General features: G+C 35.4%; 1 long non-coding RNA gene across 1 annotated transcript; it reads left to right on the top strand.

Annotated features, from left to right (window-relative positions):
* Positions 1-2440: 2440 nt before the first annotated feature.
* LOC145100733 (uncharacterized) lies at positions 2441-3928 on the top strand. The gene is made up of 3 exons (XR_013705226.1): positions 2441-2625; positions 2947-3007; positions 3607-3928. It is a non-coding gene; the product is annotated as an uncharacterized LOC145100733 (long non-coding RNA).
* The last annotated feature ends 18279 nt before the right edge of the window (positions 3929-22207 follow it).

Below are 22207 nucleotides of genomic sequence, written 5' to 3'. Positions count from 1 at the left end.
TTTAAAAACATATGATATGATAATTATTGTAGTATCCAATATGTCATGGTACCTTTTTATTAAAATCACATTTTATAGCAATGTTTTTCTTTTATAAAATCTAATTTTATAGAATTGACGCGATGAATATTTAAATTTAATATTGCGTAATAAGGTTTGAATTTTGAACGCTAAAGAACATTTATAAACGTTTTGATAAAACTTCATTTTATAATATAAAGTTTGGATTATGATAAGTTTCGAAAATCATCATTGTAAACTTAAATTTTTATTAGTTCAAATTTTGTCGTTATTCAAGGTTTTATATAAAAAAACATTTTTTTTAAACAACAATTAGTTACATCTTATGTAAAAGACAAATCTTGTTAAAACCAAACCCCATGTGATGTTATGTATGTTCAACATATTAATTTCATGTGAAATCTAATTTAACAATTATAAAGTAATATCCATATAAATATAAACAACACAATTAAGCATGTATAATTGAATAATCAACCCATGATCTAGTGACACTTTTGTGAGACATCACAAAAGTGTCTTGTCCTGTCCTAAAGGGACAATGAACCAAATCTTTGACTTGTTCACTTTGTCTCCTGATTTTCTTTAACAACAATTTGTAGCAAATCTTCAATGTTTTAAAAAAGTTATAAAAATTCTATAAAAATTGGTGGACTCCATGTGTTGCTACAAATTGGCCATCATCTTCATCTTGTTATATTTTATAAAAAAAATTAATCTAATACTAATATATTACTTACAAAATAACAAAATGAAAACTATATATGTATTACACACCATACACATCTCTATATTTCAACTCATTTATCTTTTGGTTTTAAGAACCTTTCCATTTTCATTTTCCAATGATCATACTCTTCTATAATCGACAATAGGGCTCTCGTGGGGCAACCTATATTATTTTCGATTTGCATCGAATATAATGGTTGATTGGAATTAATAGCAACCATTTTTGAGTTGTTGTGAGCACAAGTGTTGTACAAGAAGAAATTTTATTTTTGATACAAAAATAAATGAGAAACTAATGTATTGTTAGTCAAGGATAATCTGATCTTTTGGAGTCAAATGACAAACACTCTAGTTCTGATACAAATTCATAGTAATATATGTTTCAATATATACTCAGACATTATATAATGAATTATACCTTGAGTAAACAACACCAATGGATGCTGATAATGTGTTCCAATCAAGCCTTGAAGAATGATAACCAAAGTATTAAATGTAATAATTAAAGAATAGGCAATATAAAGTACATGCCAAGAGAATGTTCTTTGCAGAATGGCCGATGTATATTCTTAATATGATGAAAGGTGGTTTTATTACAAGGGTTGAGATTCCTGTATAAGAAGTGTAGCACGTAAGGACTAGGAGACAAAAGGTAAGGGTAAACTTCAGATCAATAATTGTACACTGACAGTAATGATGCTGTTGATCTTTACTCTTATTGTAGAACATAAATAAGACAAAATACACACCAGACAAATCTTAAATATACATAACTCAAAATCATCTTCTTCTTGGAAATCGCTAGTAGCTCGGAACTACCTCATACAACTTATACTTCGGAACAACTTCGGATAAACCAATGGTCACTTCCTTGTACTATCAAAAATGATGTTCGATTAATTTGAAACAAAAAAATAGTGTGAAATTTGATTTTTTTTTAAAACTTAGTGTCAAAATTGAAAAAAGTAAAAACTTAGTGTCTTTTATGAAAAAAAAATCAAATTTAATACATTAGCATGCCATGAATGAAAACTGATACGTAATAATGTCACGTCAGCATGTAACCGAGTTGATCGCTCAAGTAGCTGGAATTATAAAAATATGGAAAACATGGTATAAAATTTGAGAAAAATTTCAAATTAAAATTTTAATGTAAACTTAGCGACTTTTGCGTTATTTTCCTTTTAATCAAACAAAGTTTTATTCTCGCACAACGTATTTTTCGCCTAGTTATAAGAGTGAGGGCCGACGAAATGTTTATTTTAGTCTACTTAATACATATAAACCGTTATGTAAAAGCTTTGAGAATATATAAACCATGAACTCTGCATGAAATCAATATATGATTGCATGATTACCCCATAGGTAAACTACAAATGCAAAAGAAAGCGACTTTAATATGTTACTCTTTTTCATTTTATTTATTTAATATGTTACTCTTTTCACTTTATTTCTTTGTAGTCAAATATTTTAATCGGAAGATGAAGATGATAAGTTCAATCTATGTATGTCGATGTTTTATTTTTGGGATTCATTAATTGGATTCACAAAAATTAAAAACATTTAGGATATCCACACTAATATTTCAATCCGTATCTAACATTTCAGATATTCGAAATTTGTGATAGAAATTCAGATATTAATATCCACTATCTCAAAATTTCAAATATTTGGTTTTGAACACCTTTACTTTAATGCCATGTACTTAGCCTTAGAGCGAATTGAGCACATTCTCTCGTATGTTGATATCATTTCCTGTTTCTCTTTTACAAAGCAGATTTTCCTCCTCTCTCAGTCAGAAAACCCTAACACACTACCACCGAAACCACCAACGTACTGATGGACCCTCTGCTACTCTATCTCGACTAAAAATAGGTAAAACAACCCTTACTACTCTTTCTATCTCTCTTTATTTGTGTGTGTTTTCAATAACAAGACCAAAGTTATTTGATTTCACATTTCATGGATTAAGCAATGGCTTATTTTCCCAATGGGTTGTTGTTCTTTACGATTTGGTTATCTGAAACATCCTTTGACCTCCTGTGTGTTTCTGACTTCTTTATCAGTGCGACAACCTCCACATGGTAAAAGATATCAAAATCACCTCCTACTATTCTTTCTTGCTGCATTTCTATTTTTATGTTTGATAGATTTCAATTTTTTGGGGTTCTGACTAATCATTACGTCTAAAAACAGGTTATATTAAGAAATTATGTTTTCAAAGGTCAGAGTCTACATCAACCTTTTGGATTATAAGGTTTGCTTGCTTCATTTTCATGTTTAAAGGTTTGGAATTCTTGAAAATAAAGGTGTTGTTGCTTCATTTTCTGCTTAAACCTTTTGATTTTATGTGTTTTTTCATAAATATAGTAAACATGATGCATTTTGTTTTCTAATTTTTTTAAATAATCCTTGGATGCTCTTCTTAAAGGGGTGAAGATCTATAAACATCTTTGAATTTTGTTATTTGGAACTTATTTGGGGATTATTTGGGGTTCAGTGAAACATTTAAGAAGCTCATAAGGGTTAATTCATGGGTTTTCTTCTCTTCTTTATTACTCCTTATGCATCTTCTGTTATCTCTCTCTTTTTCTGGTTTCGATCACAAATACTCACATCTACACACCATCTTTTGGTTTTAGGTGTTTTGAGTAGATCTGAAAATTCTTTACTGCGCCACCATTTTTTCATTTTCTCATACATGAAAGTTTGTTTTCAAATGAATTATAAAAAGAAAGTTTAGATATTCTGTAATTTATTCACCTTCTTTTATTTTAGTTTTGCTTTGTTTTAATCAGGAAAAAAATATTTACATAAGGTGACTTTTTGATAGCTTATTGCTTTTTTTTTCTGAAGGGGAGTCTACCATTGTAGAAATAAAAGAAAGATACAAGAAGTTGCTTTTCTCAGGAAGCATGAAGATGCTATGAAGAGGCTCTTTTTCGAATAAAGCATGTGTGGTGTGTAATGTGCTACTCCTAGGCGACAATGTTTCCATAGTTAAATCCAAAGCTCCCCACTGTAAATGAAGAAAAAAATTATTCTGTAGACTTTAAAAACTTAATCCGATATTTTAAATTTATAGGATTAGCTTCTTGACGTATGTATGCCTTTAAAATATAATTTTCCATTATCTTTTTATGTTGTGCAATTTGGGGATTTTTTAATGTATAAATATGCATGAGACATTAATTATTTCATGCACCTATTGTATTAGTGTTTACATATCTTTTAATTGTAATTTTGATCTTTATATATATATATATATATATATATATATATATATATATATATATATATATATATATATATATATATATATATAATCCGAAAGTAAATTTAATATTATTTCTCCAGAAAAAAGAATTATTAAATGGTGGTTTTAACCCAAAATAAAGAAAACAAGTTACCGAATAACAAAAACATACTTTTCTTTTTTAATGGGGAAAAGTATTTTGATCCAAAATAGCAAAATACATATAATTTTAAATCAAAACAAAAACATACTTATATTTGAAGTCCAAAAAGCAAATTGCCTCTGGAAACTAATTTTCGTAAAAACTATTCATATCCGTCGCTTAGTGCGGATAAACGGTTAGTATATATATATATATATATATATATATATATATATATATATATATATATATATATATATATATATATATATATATATATATATAAGTGGGTTCAATTGAGACAATAAAAAAGGTTGAGAATGGGGGAATCATTCTCAATCACTCATTTAATATAACCATAAAAGGCACGGTGGCAAACTTGTAAATATCGTAATAACCTTCAATCTCAAATACGTAACTATAGAGAATTCGATAACTGTTCGTTCATCATCAAAATTTTTCCTCCAACCTTCAATAATCATCCAGATTTCTTCAACTAAACCGGAATTTCTTCGCTGTTCATGAAATTGGAATCGGAGTTTTGGACTCGCAGTCATTGTCAACATTGAGGGACTTAGAATCGGTAATCACAGGTTCCCAATCGGATTTTCGGAAATCAAAATCAAATTGAGAAATCGTTCAGAGATAGGATGTCGCATCTGAAGTCGAAATCGGAAGTATATGATGATTTGGAATTGATAACTTGATATTTTTAACATTTTTAAAATAGTTAACTTGTTTGCACTTCAACTGTTTGATGAAATGCATAAACTAAATTACCACGTTATATTCACATATGAATATGTTTTCTCACCTGAATCAGTATATGATTATTAAAAACACAAAACAAATATGCATGTTTGTATGTTATGCATATGTGAATAACATATAAAATTTATATATATTTGTCAAAATACCTTCAATATTCATAAGTGAATATACCTTGTAATATTCATATGTGAATATATTGTGTAATATTCATAAGTGAATACATCATCTAATATTCACAAGTGAATATACTCTGTAATATTCACATGTGATATACCATGTAATACTATATAATATTCACATATGAAATATTATTTAATACTCATAAGTGAATATATCATCTAATATTCACAAGTGAATATACTATGTTAATATTCACAAGTGAATTCATCGTCTAATATTAAAATATGAATATACTATGTTTATTATATGCTATATTCATATATGAATGATACTTAAATTGTAAAAAAAAATCATACTTTTTATTCATAAGTGAATAATGAATGTACTGTAATAAAACATAATATATTGTTATTCATTTATGAATAACGATAGCTGAAAATATAAAAAAAAAAATTATTTTATCTTAAAACTATATCAATATGGATGTCTATTTGTAGAGAATAAAAAATCATGAATTTTGGTATATTTAAAATCATTTTTTGATAAAAATAGCTTATAAAAATTAAAAAAAAAATGAAAAAAACTATGTTTTTGTATAAATTAAGGTAATGATTAGCATAGTTTAAGGAAATATGTTATGTTGGAAAACACATGTGCATTCGTTTCCCATTTCCGCCGGTATATTGGAGGCTTTTGTGGCAAAAATAAATGATATGCTGAGAATGATTCCCCCATTCTCAACCTTTTTTTTTTCTCAATTGAACTCTCCCCTATATATATATATATATATATATATATATATATATATATATATATATATAGGGCTAGGCTATATTGTTTTTACATTTATTGTGTGCCAGAATGCACCAATAGGAATTTAGTAAATTAAATAATTATTTAATTAAATATATATATATATTTATATATATATATATATATATATATATATATATATATATATATATATATTAAATAATTCCATAATTATATGTATATTAAATGATATTCATAATTATAATTCTCTTTTTATAGAAACTAATTAAATTCGTCATTAATGTCAGCAGTAACATTCTTTCAGAATCAATTCACATCTAGGTTTTTATATATGAGTTCATATTTTGCTTCATGGTTCACTCATTCAAAATACAATCAAGTTGCATTAAATATGAAGAACGAGAGTGTATTTTACTAAAATACACTTTTGTTCTGTTGGAATACACTCTCATTTTTCTAGATATGAATTTGTTCTAAAAGAATATTATTGTTGACATTAATGATGTTAATTGGTTTCCATAAAAATGAGTTATAAGTATGGATAACATTCAATATACGTATAATTAATATTAAATTCATATTGGTGCATTATAGCACACAATAGATATGAAAAACATTTGAATCTACCTCTCTCTCTCTCTCTCTCTCTATATATATATATATATATATATATATATATATATATATATATATATATATATATATATATATATAGGGAAGAGATATTTGGAAAATAAGAAAAAAACCGTAAAAAAAGACAGCAAATCAATAATGGACAACACATAACCTTTTAATAATATGGAAATATTATCAGACACGTCTTCAAAAGGTTATATAAGTAAATCGTTTGATGCAATCGATTGCTTTTAACGGTTTTAAAATTCGAACTACAAACCAATTCGTGAAAGAAATTTTAATTTTGAGTTTTGAATTTAAAATTGTAAATCATTTTAAAATCAAGGATTTTCAATTTTGAAATTTGAATAGTCTTTGCGATCGACGTCTTGAAATTGAAATATTTTTATAAATTATTTCAATTTTTACTGATTTTTTGTTCAACAATCGCAAATTCATCAAAGATATTTGAACGATGTCTACAAACATTGGAATATTATCTTCAAATTACGTAAATGAAGATTATATTAGCAAAATTTATGAGTCGTGTTCTTTGAATATGGAAGTCGATATTCTTAACTTAACAGGTTCATGGTTTTTTAAAAAACTCTACATTTTTTTATTTGATCTATTCACACCTGTGTATAGTATCACGTTTTCTAGAATTTTGTATTTTGTAATGAGAAATAGATTCATCTTCATACTTTTCTTTAAGTTGTATTTGATCCTTACGATACCCCTGTATTTTTTTTCATCATTCCTCAAAATGTCTAATTTACAAAAGTATTGCGAGAAGCATCAAAATTTATAGGTTTTATGAATGTCGTAAACTACTTAGTATCATTTTTGGGTATAAGGAATAAATATATAATCATAATTATCAATGAAATGTTTCCAATGTTGTTTTCCCATCTAATAACATCGTATTTTGTAAAAGCATCTCACTTTTCTTAATTGTTTTAGAATCATTTTTTGGTACAGGGAATAAATTTTAGTAATTATCAATGTAATTCTTTTAATGTTGTTCTTACATCTAAAAGCATCCTATTTCTCTTACCTTTTTAAGTTTCTATACATGGAAAAATTGTTACTAATAATCTAATGACATTCTACTTCAAATCTACATAGCCATTTAGAAACTTAATATATTTAATTAGTTAGTGGCTTAATGCTTGTGTATTGCAATGCAATATAATAAGAAGTAAAGTTAACTAAGCTATGTGTTATAACATATAACATACCCTCATCTTCTCTTGCAACTTCTTAGTATCAAACTACTCATCTTCTATGAAAATATCCAAAGAAGTCATTGATGTCATGGCAAGTTATCCAATGTATTCTTCAAATAGCTCGCTCCCAAAAAGCATTGCAAAGATGGCAGCAAGATCAATTTGTCAATTTTGACATTTTTTTTTTGTTAATTTGACCATTTTGACCTTTTTTGTTTTTTGTTTTGTCATTTGGACCTGTTAAAAAAGAACAAAAGAACTATACTAATGTAGCCGTTTCAAAAAAAAGTACATGGTATTTTCATATAATTACAATTATATACAATAAAATGACACATGTGAATGTACATGGCTCTGCGAATAAATAAAAGTTAATTGGTAGAAAATAAAATGAGCGTAAAATAGAAAATTATATAATATGGCAGATTTGGGGTTTGAAAGAATTGACATACTATTTGGATGAAATTGTAATTTACTATTTGTTGTTGTTTTTTCATATGCTTTGGTAATTATTTTTTCAGTTTTGATACAGAGAAAAATGTTAGTAATGATGTTTATGATTAAATAAATAGCAATGTACTTATTTGAATGAGTAATAACAAAAATGGTCCATAAGTAAATTTGGTAAATTTGACCTTTTTTTTTCTTTGTTTTCATTTGGCTGAATTTATTCTTCTTGAGGCATTCAAGTTGTTGCATTTATACCTCTCGGTATGCTTATAGCATTCTACTTTCATTGGTTAAGTAATTATACATAAATAAAAGTTAATTGATAGAAATAAATTGAGCATAAAACAAAAAGATTATGTAATATGAAAAATTTGGTGTTTTGATGAAATGAAAAACGATTTGGATGATATGGTAGTCAACTATGATGTTTTTGAATATGTTTTTGTTATTATTTCTTCAATTTTGGTACATGGGAAAAATGTTAGTAATGATGCTCATGGTTAAATAAATGGTAATGTACTTTATTAAATGAGTTATAATAGAAATGGTGTTGTGAACCTACCACTCGAATTCACTTATCAGAGGAGGAGAAAAAAATACCCATTGAAGGGTCCACTGACAAACACGAGAGCACTACAAAGTTGGTGGAGCAGCAAGGGAATTTTGGGGAATTAGGATAATGCAACTGTGTCTTTGTTTATATTAAGGAGTGGGGATTTCCTTTAGAATGATCGGAGAATATTTAGAAGTTTCTTTTTCCTTGGAGAGCTATAGCTTCTCGTATTGCTATACTTATCTTATTGTTCCATTCTTATTATTCCCCTGTTCTTAAGAACTTATTTTTCTATATCTAAAGCCCATTGCAAATCAGTTCCTATGTTGTTTTTATTCTATCATTTAAGTAAGATCATTACAAATGGTCCCTGGTTTAGTAATTATACCAAAAAATGACAATTTTAGACTTTTTGGTCAATTTGGTAACTTTGACTGTTGTCATCTGGGGTTATTGATACCCCTTTTGATTGTTGGTGAGCCTTGTTTTTCCCATTTTCAAATCATTGATAGGCCAGTTGATCATTTTTGCCCATAAAATCTACATATTACTAAAATAAGTCAATATTTTTCAAGCATGAAATTCATACAACACCAATTTGGTGAGTTCACAAAGTGAACCTTGTGTAGAAATCTACTATTACAAGAAAAAATAGTAAGTTACCATTTTGCCCTTTCCCTCCCATCTCCATTTTCTTCTTTAAACTATTTTTTTTTTCTTTTAAAGGGATTTAGGGCTTATGGTTGTTGTCTAGGGGTAGTTTTGGTAGTTTAAAAGTCACCATGGCCATATAATTTGCATTTCGTGAATCCTATAAGTATGCAATGATATGTTCTCATTCTATGAGTCCAAAAATTCTCATTTGAATTTGTTATATCTTTATTTCTTTTCGATCATGTAATTAAATAGTCTTGATACCAACATTTAGCTCAATAAAGAAGAAAAGGGCAAAAGAAAATGCTTAAGGTCATGTAGTTGTTTACGTTGAGCAAAAAGCTGAAGCTAAATTACAAATATCAATTTCCAATGTGTTTTTCAAACTTTTGTTACAATCAACATCTTCCACCTCAGATATAAGAAAGCCAACATCATCTTCATCTATATCAATATGCATTACTGTTCATGTAGAATTTTCATCCATGAATTGAAGTTTCTTTTTGGTGCTGGTGTATATGATTTCATCTATTTTCTTTAATACTCCTGGACTAAAGAAACTATCTGAAGGTGAAAATTCAATTGGATACATTTTTTCACTTTTTTATGCAGGTTTTGCTGTGATGATGTAATTATGATCACACGATTGATCATCTTCACCTACATCAATCAATTTATAAGAATAACTCAATGAAATACGAAAAATATTAGAGTTTACTGTATAATACTCATCAATTTCAATTACATATTCCATGTTATTTAAACGAACTATGAATGCACCCACAATTATCAAATATTGTAAATCAACGTTAGTATACAATTATCCCTCTATTTTATCGCCAATCATGAAATATATATTAATAATATGAAATCAGATGACCAATTATTAAAGATATACCATCTAATACTTTCACAATAGCATCCTTCTGAGTAGATATCGAAGACTGTGGACCACTATCCATCGATTGACTAGAAGATTTTCAAGATTTAAACAACCATTAATGAACAAGATACACAAAGAAAAAACAATCGAATATTGCAATTCGTCGCCTGTAAGAAATAACCGATCCCCCAAAAATCATAATTGATCCCACTAAATTATCTATCAGGTCATAAATTGGGCGGGTATATCTTCTGGAGTTTGCTGCCTATTAAACTCAATTTACTTCAATCGACTATTACACCCGTAAGAAATAACCGATCCCCCCAACAATCATAACTGATCCCGCTAAATTACTACCAACACATAAATTATGCGGTATAATCTTGTAGGGTTTGCAACCACTAACCGATCAATTTACTTTAATACCCTTTTAATGCATTATTTATAATTCAGTTAATTAGTATACATGTGTCAATTTCTCATTGGTCCTTACTTCATGCCCTAGGTTTTTATTTTTCACTAACCTATATATATATATATATATATATATATATATATATATATATATATATATATATATATATATCTTACTATCTTATTATTTCTTAAAATAAATTTAAGACGTCCAAATGTTTAAGCTAATAATACAACAAATCATCAACAAATTACAAAATACAATATATTAAGTACAAGTGTAAAATTAATATTGAAACATTCAAACTACATCCATATCTTACCCAATATAATAGATTTAAATTTTCAAACTAGATCCTTATTTTGAAACTGATTTTGGTCAACAATAAAAAAAATTCAAGATAAGAATTAATGATCGATGGCTTTTGAAGTTTGAATTAGTATTCCTCATCCACTTCAATCGGTCAAACCTAACTTTCGCCGCTTGAATCGTTCAAACACATGTTATATTATCACTACCCGCTTCAAAATTACGGGATTGCTCTTATTTCTCCATCCCCAAATTATTCACTCTCTAAAATTAGGGCAAAGGTAAGAGAAATAAATTTTTTACATGGTAGAGCTCCTTTGCACCATTTCCCTCGACCGTAAGCGACCTCGCCACCATCCAACACTGCCTTACCACCATCGAGCCTCACCTCCATCATTTCTAGATCTTCTTCTATCTAGACGACCTTCAACACCACTCACCTCTCGAAACCCTGGCCGCCAACCACCAAACACACCGTCTCTCTGTCTAACTATTTGGCTCCCTATTAAATTGAAGCCTCCTTCTTCTTTTCCGCAACACAGTTCGTCAAATCACTTTCCAAGTCATAACAAAAGTTCGAATTGATCCCAATTTTAGCAGAGATCAATCAATAATCGTTGGATTTCCTACAATTTATGTCCTTCTTTTCCCTATTCAAATCTTCACCTAAAATGTTTTTTCGATTCGATAATTATTTTCTATGATTTTTACTATTGACTTTTGATTTTTGAATCCAAGAAATATGCAATCTGAATTGTAATTTCGAGATTCAAATTTTAAGTATTTTTTGTTGTTTTATTTGATTTGGTTGTCTCGATCTTGCTTTGCGTTTTGGATATATGATGAGTTCATGGATTGTTCTCCGCCTCCAAGCCTTAGGCTTTTCTGGGTCTCCATGAATGTCAGGTGATTTTTTTCTTCTTTTTATTCTCATTCTTTCTATACCGGAAGCAAAATAATGTTACAGGAAATTTTGGTTCGACCTTTAGGGATTTAAGGCGTCGGTAGTTTCCAGTGACCCAACTTCTGCAAAGGTTTACGCAAAGTAGTAGAGATTAGGGCGTCGATGTAAAACCACTTGGTTTGATAGGTGACTCCAATTAATATGTAGAATCATTCGTCAGGTATATATCTATTATAAACACTATTCTTGCTTTCAATCATACGTTCTTTTATTTTCATCCACAACTTATCATCGTTGTAGCCACCACCTTCACCACTCTCGGACAATGAAACCAGTACCAGTCCCTGGAAATAATCGACTTTTGAGTTCATGGTGCCGATTTTCTGCTAATGGATCTGTAACGTCCCAAAAATATCGGCTAAAAATTTCATTTTTAAATTAGGCTAATACGTAAAAACATCATTACAAAACATTCATAATAATACTCCATGTTTGAAAACCGGTAATAACATAGTAATATTTTAGAGTACATCCCAGAAAATCCATAGTGCGGAAAACAAGAGTGTGTGTGATATGCCGCTACTGCGCCGACTCCTTTCCCTTAGCTGAAGAGGTACCCTAAACCCAAACTAAAAATTGTAAGCATGAAGCTTAGTGAGTTTCCCCCACTGTACCACATACCATATAATCACATAACATACATAAATTGACAGGCATATCTGGGTGCCCGACCTACCCCTTCGGTACTCTCGACCGGACACTGCCTAGCATATCTAGGTGCTGGCCTCCCCTTCGGTCCTCTCGACCGGATACTGGGGAACTATTTATCCCCTCTACTACTACCACATAACATGTATCACAATATCAGAATCTATTTAACATGGCTGGGTATGACTACCCCTGCGGCCCTACCGACCGGATATCTTGGGGACTATCTCCCCCTACTGTCACTAGCATATAAACAAAACACAGGTAGTAGTAATCCCTTAGATGAATATCATAGAGACAATCATCTACATACAACTCCTACTGGTGGGCCGACATTGTGGCCGTAGACCCACCGCTACTGGAAGGTAACTCACCTCGGAGTAGCTGCTGATCTGTGCGGGAATCGACTGTTTGTTGTTGCTGCTGCTGCTCCGGAATTCCTCCGCCTATAATTCCCACAAAACACTCAATCAATCACTGTTAACTTTCCCTTGGGTAAAATGACCATTTTACCCCTGACTAAGTCATAAGCCAAGGTCAGAGTCAATTTTCAGTTGACTCGACTCGCTGAGTTGGCTCTCCAACTCGCCGAGTCTCTATCCAATCGATTGTCCTGTATCCCGACTCAACTCATCGAGTTAGGCGTTGACTCGACGAGTTCTCCTTCTAAACTGATGTCCAAGTCCATCATCCTACTCGCCGAGTTGTATGAACAACTCGCCGAGTTCATCTTCATCCGATGAACACTTTATGCTGCGACTCGCCGAGTTGTATGAACAACTCGTCGAGTCCGTTCTTGATCTAAGAAGATTGTCTTGAACTCGCCGAGTCATGGCATTGACTCGCCGAGTTCCTTCATGGATGAGTCCGGCTTCCAACTCACCGAGTCCACCCCGGACTCACTACACTACTCGCCATAACGAAAAGGGGGAAAACTCGGGGACTCGCATCTCGACTCGCCGAGTCCGATGAACGACTCGCTGAGTCGTTACCATGCAATTACTATATGGTCGATTCTGCTTGAATCCAGCTCATGCCATACATAGATCCGTGATCCTGGGGCTTGATTTACACGTAAAGTTTCTAACTTTACGTGTAAATAGGCAACCATGAGGGTTTTAGGGTCCAAAATGCACCAAAAGGGTAAATCTAGGGCTTTCATGTAATATGGTTCCAAAAAGACAGTAGACCTAAGCTCCTGGAGCTCAACCATGCCTAGATCTAAAGGTTAATCAGCTTATTACGAACCCTCAAACATACACAAGCTTGGAAATGGTTCAAGAAGGACTTTAATGGAGCTACAAGGGACCATAAGCATGAAAACAAGGGGGAAAACGAGTTATACCTTAGGGAACACACTGAGATAGCTCAAAGATGCTTGACCTCCTCTTCTTCTTCTTGATCTACTCTTCTTCCCATGCCAAAACTTCAAGAGGACACACCAAAAGCTTCAAACTCACAAGGAAACAAGGCTTGGACGAGATATAGGGCTCTGAGGGTGAATGGGGCGAGGTTGGGGCGGAATGAGGGTTTAAATAGGGTGCAAACCCTTGAAACTAGGGTTTCATCCAACAACGGTGACTCGCTAAGTCCAGAATACGGACTCGCCGAGTCGCCAACTTAAAACGCGCCCCGGGTCCCGTCTCTACTCGGCGAGTCGGGCCTACAACTCGCCGAGTACAAGGATAAAAATGCAAACACATAAACAAATCTCCACATACCAGGAATCAGGTGCTACAAATCTCCCCCACTTATTTTAGACTTCGTCCTCGAAGTCTGCTGCTCGATCCCGAAACAGCTCGGGGTAATGCTCCATCATTTCTTCCACCGGCTCCCAAGTCCACTCTGAACCCTTTCGATGCTGCCATTGCACCTTCACTAATTCCACCTTCTTGTTCCTCAGATCTTTCGACTTCTGGTCGAGGGTTGCAACTGGACGCTCAATGTAATTCAGGCTGTCATTAACCTGGATATCCTCTAACGGCACCACTGCTGAATCATCCACCAAGCACTTCCGCAACTGAGAGACATGGAAAGTGTTGTGGATCTGGTTGAGTTCGGCTGGCAGATCCAACCTATACGCCACCTTGCCCACCCAGGCTAGAACCCTGAACGGTCTGATGAATCTCGGGCCCAACTTGCCCTGCTTCCTGAATCGAATGACACCTTTCCAAGGCGATACCTTCAGGAGAACCATATCCCCGACCTGGAACTCCAGGTCGGATCGACGCTTGTCGGCGTAACTTTTCTGCCGACTTTGTGCAGTCTGAAGCCTGCTCCGAACCTGCTGGATTTTCTCGGTCGTCTTGAGCACCACCTCGGTGCTCCCCATGACCATCTGGCCAACTTCACCCAAGCATATCGGGGTCCTGCACCTCCGACCGTACAACATATCGAATGGGGGATGGCCAACACTCGCGTGGTAGCTGTTGTTGTATGAGAACTCAGCCAAGGGAAGATAGGTATCCCAACTACCACCGAAATCTAACACGCATGCCCACAACATATCCTCCAAAGTCTGGATGGTCCGCTCGCTCTGACTATCCGTCTGCGGTTGGAAGGCGGTGCTAAAATGCAAACGAGTGCCCATCTCGTCATGAAATCTCTTCCAAAACCTGGAAGTAAAACGCACATCCTTATCCGAGATAACCGATACCGGCACCCCGTGCCGCGCCACGATCTCCCTGATATAGATGTCGGCCAATTTCTCGGCCGATATGCTCTCCTGAATCGGAATAAAATGGGCGCTCTTGGTCAATAGATCCACGACGACCCATATCGAATCTACTCCACGCGCACTCATGGGAAGCTTTGTGATAAAATCCATCGTGATATCCTCCCATTTCCACAACGGGATGTCCAACGGCTGCATCTTGTCATGCGGTCTCTGATGTTCGGCCTTGACCTTCCTGCAGGTCAAGCACCGCTCCACGTACCAAGCCACATCCCGCTTCATGCAGGGCCACCAGTAATCTAGACGAAGATCCCTATACATCTTCGTCGCCCCTGGATGAATAGAGAATCGGGATTTGTGCGCCTCCCCCATCAAGATCTGGCGCACGCCTCCGTGATACGGCACCCACACCCTACGGTCTAGTGTCAATAACCCCCGGCTATCATAATCGAAGGAGGTGACTTGACCAACTATTCGCTCACTCTTTCGATGCTCCTCCTTCAAAGCCTCCTGTTGAGCCTCCCGAATCTGCTCCAACAGGGGAGTCACCACAGTCATCCTCATGCAAATATGCCTGATCGGTGCCGCCTTGCAGCTAAGCGCATCGGCCACCACATTGCTCTTCCCCGGATAGTAAAGGATCTCACAATCATAGTCCTTGACCACGTCCAACCACCGACGCTGCCTCATGTTCAGATTCGGCTGATCCATGAGGTACCTCAAACTCTTGTGGTCCATGTAGATGGTACACCGAACCCCATAGAGGTAGTGTTAGATTTTATACAAACAATCCTATGTGTGCATGCAACCCTAGTTGGATCTATGTTTTCACTATAAGACATACAACTTTATGAACACAAAATAAACCCTGGCATGCTTCTATAATTTTCGAAATTTACATAGAAGTGTAGTAGACATACCTTTTGTTGTTATATAGCAATAACAACTAGTTTCCTTGATCTCTTGAACTCTCTTGAACTCTTGAAAGCAAGCACCACAATTGTAGTGCCTCTAATGGCTCACAAACACCTTGAAGCAAGAAGGCAACTAAGAGAGAGAAGGAATGATGCTAATTTCGGCCCTAGGGTTTCCTTGGAATCAAGTGGCCTTAAATTGAAGCATAGGGCATGTATTTATACTATAGGGTGCTAGGGTTTCAGTCAAAACCCTAATGGACAGCTTAGCCACCAAGCAGCCCAAGGAGCCTTATGGAATGAGGCCTTTGGACGAAAATATGATGATCCTTCATCATAATTTCGTTCCCCCTTTAGTCCATTAGGTTTCCTAGCCCAAAACTCAACTATCACACATTTGACAGTTTATACCCCTTTATTTAATTAATCTCTTTTAGTCACCAAATTAATTCCTAATTAATTTATGACTAATACTAATTAAATAAATATGATTTCTCCTTTAATATATTATTCTTATAATATATAAATAAATCATAATATCTCCTCTCTCTTATCAAATTACCTTGTCAAGTTGCTTTGGTGAAGGCAACCCAAAAGGACCATGCACACTCGGATCAAGTATATACCAAATATGGTTACTGACTTAGACACTAATCCAACAGTCTCCCACTTGGATAAGTCTAGTAACTATATCTCACGTATAACTTCCGTACCCGATAGCAATCGTAGCTTTCAATAGCCGCTGTCAACTCTGACCAATAATCTGTCCTTCAGATAAGGGATCGTATAATCCTCTGTTCTAGATATCATGCTAACAATACTTATTGTCTAGCACTCTATTTCTTGATCTCTGATTTGTTCGACATAGAACTCAGTTGAACACATCAACTTTATCCTGACCGGGCCCGGCACATAAGTCAAACCAAATCATCAAGTGGCCGAGATATCGCTTTTATCCTCATAGAATAAAAGGAACAGAAAACGTTGACTAATATGCCTTTATCATTTACTAGTTAAACCACACACAATAATACGTTTTATAACATCAAGTTACTGATGCGTTTTCGTATTATCAATGTATAATCAACTAGTAAACAATAACCATATCTCTAGGTTTAAAGATTATATGATATTATCATCTTGCGATTACTTGTGATAACATTCATGAAGTAATACCAGCAAGTGTGGGTCTATTTCAATGCTCAATACAAATTTCATAAGCACTCATAAACTTTGCAGCAAACCTTTGCTATGTCTAAAACTTTTCAGACAATCTACAAACAAATTTATGACAATCTTCCTTCATATCTACTTCCAACATATGAGCGATTGTGAACTGTTCGAATAATCTTATTATTCAGGAAGTCAAAACATGCAAAATCGACACAATAGATAAATAATCAACACAAGATAGAAACTTTCTTATAAATAACACACCTTTATTTAATCATCATTTGTTGAATATGACATTATCTATTACAAGTTTTCTACCTATCTAATCTAAACTAATATCGTCCTTCAGCCCTACGCTCCTAGCGTGCTGCAAATGCTTGACCCTACTCAGTCCCTTTGTAAGGGGATCTGCTGGGTTATCTTCTGACGATACCCTCTTCACAACGAGGAGTCCCTCTTCTACCCGATGTCTAATAAAGTGGTATTTCCTGTCGATATGTCGAGATCTGCCATGATCCCTTGGTTCCTTGGTTAAGGCAACCGCTCCTTCATTATCACAGAAAATTTCCACGGGCTCTTTTATGGATGGCACAACTCCAAGGTCTCCAATGAAGTTCTTCAACCATATAGCCTCCTTTGACGCTTCGCTCGCCGCAATATACTCTGATTCGCACGTTGAATCAGCTACGGTCTCTTGCTTGGAACTTTTCCAAGTCACTGCTCCTCCATTTAGGGTAAAGACCCAGCCTGACTGCGATCGGAAGTTATCCCGATCCGTCTGAAAACTAGCATCACTGTACCCTCGTACCCTTAAGTCATCACTCCCACCGAGGACTAGAAACCATCCCTTGGTCCTCCGAAGGTACTTAAGAATATTCTTAACCGCAATCCAATGTGCCCTACCAGGATTCCCTTGATATCTGCTGACCATGCTTAAAGCGAAGGCCACATCAGGGCGAGTACAAGTCATAGCGTACATGATAGAGCCTACTGCGGAAGCGTAAGGTACTCGGCTCATATCAGCTATCTCTGTCTCTGTACTCGGGCTCTGAGTCTTACTCAGCTTGGTATTGCTTTGGATTGGCAACTCCCCTTTCTTGGAATTTTCCATACTAAAACGCTTTAGTACCTTTTCCAAGTATGTATCCTGACTGAGTCCTATCAGTCTCTTTTCCCTGTTTCTTACTATTCTTATTCCCAGAATATAAGCGGCTTCTCCGAGGTCCTTCATAGCGAAGCATTTCCCAAGCCAGGACTTGACTTCCTGCAAGGTTGGGACATCGTTTCCTATGAGTAGTATGTCGTCGACATACAATACGAGGAAGCTTACTATACTCCCACTGACTTTGACATACACACAAGATTCATCTTCGCTTCGCAGAAAGCCAAACTCTTTAACCTTCTCGTCAAAACAAAGATTCCATCTGCGAGATGCTTGTTTCAATCCATAAATAGATTTCTCAAGCTTGCATACTCTATTCGGATGCTTCACATCGACAAAACCTTCTGGCTGATTCATATAGACATCCTCAGCCGACTTTCCATTAAGGAAAGCGGTTTTCACGTCCATCTGCCATATTTCATAATCATGAAACGCAGCTATGGCAAGCATCACCCTAATAGACTTTATCTTCGCAACTGGTGAGAAGGTCTCATCATAGTCAACTCCGGGAGTTTGAGTAAAGCCCTTCGCAACCAATCGCGCTTTATAAGTATGCACTTTCCCATCCATGTCCGTCTTTTTCTTGAAGATCCACTTGCACCCGACTGTCTTACGACCCAGTACATTATCAACCAAATTCCAAACTTGGTTGTCGTACATGGACTGAATCTCGCTGTCCATAGCCTCTTTCCATTTTGCAGACTCCGGGCCTGCCATGGCTTCCTTATAGCTACTAGGTTCATCCAAATTTACTAGTGTACTATCACTAATAAATGTATCCCCTTCAGTAGTAATATGAAAACCATAAAACTGGGGTGGAACGCTAGCCCTAGTGGAACGTCGAAGAGGTAGGGACTCGTCAATAGGTTCAACAGGAGTTTCCTCCTCAAGTTGAGTGCCAGTGTCCGAGGTTCCTTCATCGCTTTGATCTTTAATTTCTTCAAGTTCAATTTGCCTCCCACTGTCTTCTTGGCTTATTGATTCCCTTTCTCGGAAAACCCCTCTTCTAGCAACGAAGACAACATTGTCACTCGGTCTATAGAAAAGGTAGCCAAAAGACTTCTGCGGATAGCCGATGAAATAACACTTCTCACTGCGAGGTTTTAGTTTGTCGTGAGTCTCTCGTCTTACGAAAGCCTCACAACCCCAAACCTTGATATGTGCCAACAAGGGAGCCTTCCCTGTCCACATCTCGTGAGGAGTCTTGGAAACCTTCTTAGTGGGAACTAAGTTAAGTATATGGGCGGCAGTCTCTAAGGCATACCCCCAGAAAGCTATTGGTAGCGAAGTCCGACTCATCATGGAACGAACCATGTCCAACAAGGTCCGATTACGTCTCTCAGCCACACCATTCAATTGTGGCGTTCTCGGAGGCGTCAATTGCGAAACGATTCCACATTCTTTTAGATAGTCGTGAAACTCAAGACTTAGGTACTCTCCTCCTCGGTCTGACCGAAGCATCTTGATTTTCCTGCCCAGCTGATTCTCCACTTCATTCTTAAACTCTTTGAACTTTTCAAAGGTTTCCGACTTTTGCTTGATCAAGTAGATATATCCATATCTGCTATAATCATCTGTAAAAGTCACGTAGAAGCGGCAAGCATCCCTTGTGGTGGATCTAAAGGGCCCACACACATCGGTGTGTATGAGATCCAATAAACCCTTACCCCTTTCACAAGTGCCAGTAAAGGGTGACTTGGTCATCTTCCCAAGTAAACAAGACTCACACGTGTCATCGTCCCTAAGGTCGAATGACTCCAACACTCCATCCTTTTGGAGTTGGGCTATGCGTTTCTTGTTGACATGGCCAAGACGACAATGCCACAAGCATGCTTTGTCTAGACTAGTAGACGAATCAATATTCAAAACATTATTTCCAAAATTATCAACAATCATCACTGATTCATAAATCCCATTACAAGGTAATGCATTGAAATAAAAGACACCATTCAAATAAACATTAATAGAACCATTACTATTATCAAAAGAATATCTGAAACCTTGTCTAAACAACCCATGAAAAGAAATAATGTTTCTTGCCATATCTGGCGAATAACAGCAATTCTCTAAATCTATTCCTAACCCATTACTTAACACTAAAGAATAAACACCGACTTTGGTCACAGGCGACGATCTTCTGTTTCCCATAATCAGGTTCATCTTCCCATGCTCCATCTCCCTACTTCTTTTTAGGCCCTGCAAATCAGAACAAATGTGGTAACCACATCCTGTATCGAGAACCCATGAAGTAGCAAATGATGAGTTATTAGATTTAATAGAATACATACCTGCAAATGTGGGCTTGATCTTCCCATCTCTTATGTCCTGCAGATATTGTGGGCAGCTTCGCTTCCAGTGGCCCTTTTGGTGGCAATAGAAGCACTCTGCTTCTTTAGGATCGGAAGAGGGTTTAATGGGGCCTGCTTTGGTCCCACTTGATGACGAACCATCACGGGGTTTCCCCTTATGGTGGCTCTTACATGGAGCCTTCCTCTTTTTACCCTTTCCTTGACCTATCGCCATCACGGGAGCGGCCACAGCAGGCGACGGTGCAACGGATTTGTCTTTGAGGTTGCTCTCAGCAGTCCTCAAGAGTCCTTGGAGCTTGCTCAAGGAGACCTCCTCTTTGTTCATATGGTAGGTCATCCTAAACTGATTGTAGCAGGAGGGCAAGGAGTGGAGGATTATGTCGATAGCCAAATCCTCATCAAACTTAACATTAAGTTTGAGAAGACGATCAACATACCTCTGCATTTTCTGCAAATGAGAGGTTAGGGATTCTCCACTCCCCATCTTAGCGGTGATCATGCTAGTAATGATCTCATAGCGCTCTTGCCTCGCGCTCTGGTGATACCTGTCCAGCAAATCCTGATGCATTTCATATGGATACATGTCCTCATAGGACTTTTGGAGTTCGAGGTTCATGGTGGCCAGCATGATGCAGTGAACTTTTGTGGCATCACGCTCGTGGGCCTCAAAGGCGGCCAGTTCCTCAGGAGTAGCAACATCTGGGATGATCTTCTCAAGCTTTTCATCGAGGACATATTCTTTGTCCTCGTAGCGTGTGATCATGCGAATGTATCTCATCCACTCGTTGAAGTTTGAACCATCAAATGTCACTTTCTGACACAAGTTCATCAACGAGAATGACCCAGAAGCGTTGTTGTTGTTGTTGTTAGCAGACATCTGAAAAAGAAAGGGACAAAGCTTGATTAGAAATGAATCCCTAATTAAACACCCAAATGAGAAATTAGGGCTAGGATCCAACAACATTATTTACAACTTAGAAAGGGATGCCGTACTCTAAAAGTAAATAACTTGAAGGTAAGTGAATGACGATTCACTAATTCTCACCATGAAAAACGAAAAAACAATTTAGGTTTTAAATGTATTGAAAACTCCTAGATCTTTGAGATTCATTGAACTTTTCAATGGCATGTTTAAATCTCGATATGCATTTCACATTTGCGACTGGGATGCCGAGGATCGCAAACAAATTTGTGAATAACCATGCGAATTAACGTGGTGCACTCAACGTCACTATCACCTAATCAATGTGCCGGTAAACCACACACGCTCCATTGATCTATGACAAACATCGAGTCACCCTTCGCTACCTATGTCATCCCCAAATTGATGTGCCGGTTAACCACACGCGCTCCATCAACGTTTGACAAGGGTACGAAGTGTAATTCCATGGATTAGCATCATTTTCACATTTTACCCTAAAGTAACTAAGAGTGGGAATTTG

The sequence above is a fragment of the Lactuca serriola genome, chromosome 4 (genome assembly GCF_051521515.1).
Source record: "Lactuca serriola cultivar US96UC23 chromosome 4, Lser_US96UC23_V15, whole genome shotgun sequence".
Taxonomy (NCBI): Eukaryota; Viridiplantae; Streptophyta; class Magnoliopsida; order Asterales; family Asteraceae; genus Lactuca; species Lactuca serriola.
Note: the sequence above shows the minus strand (reverse complement) of the source record. Positions and strands in the feature narration are given on the sequence as shown.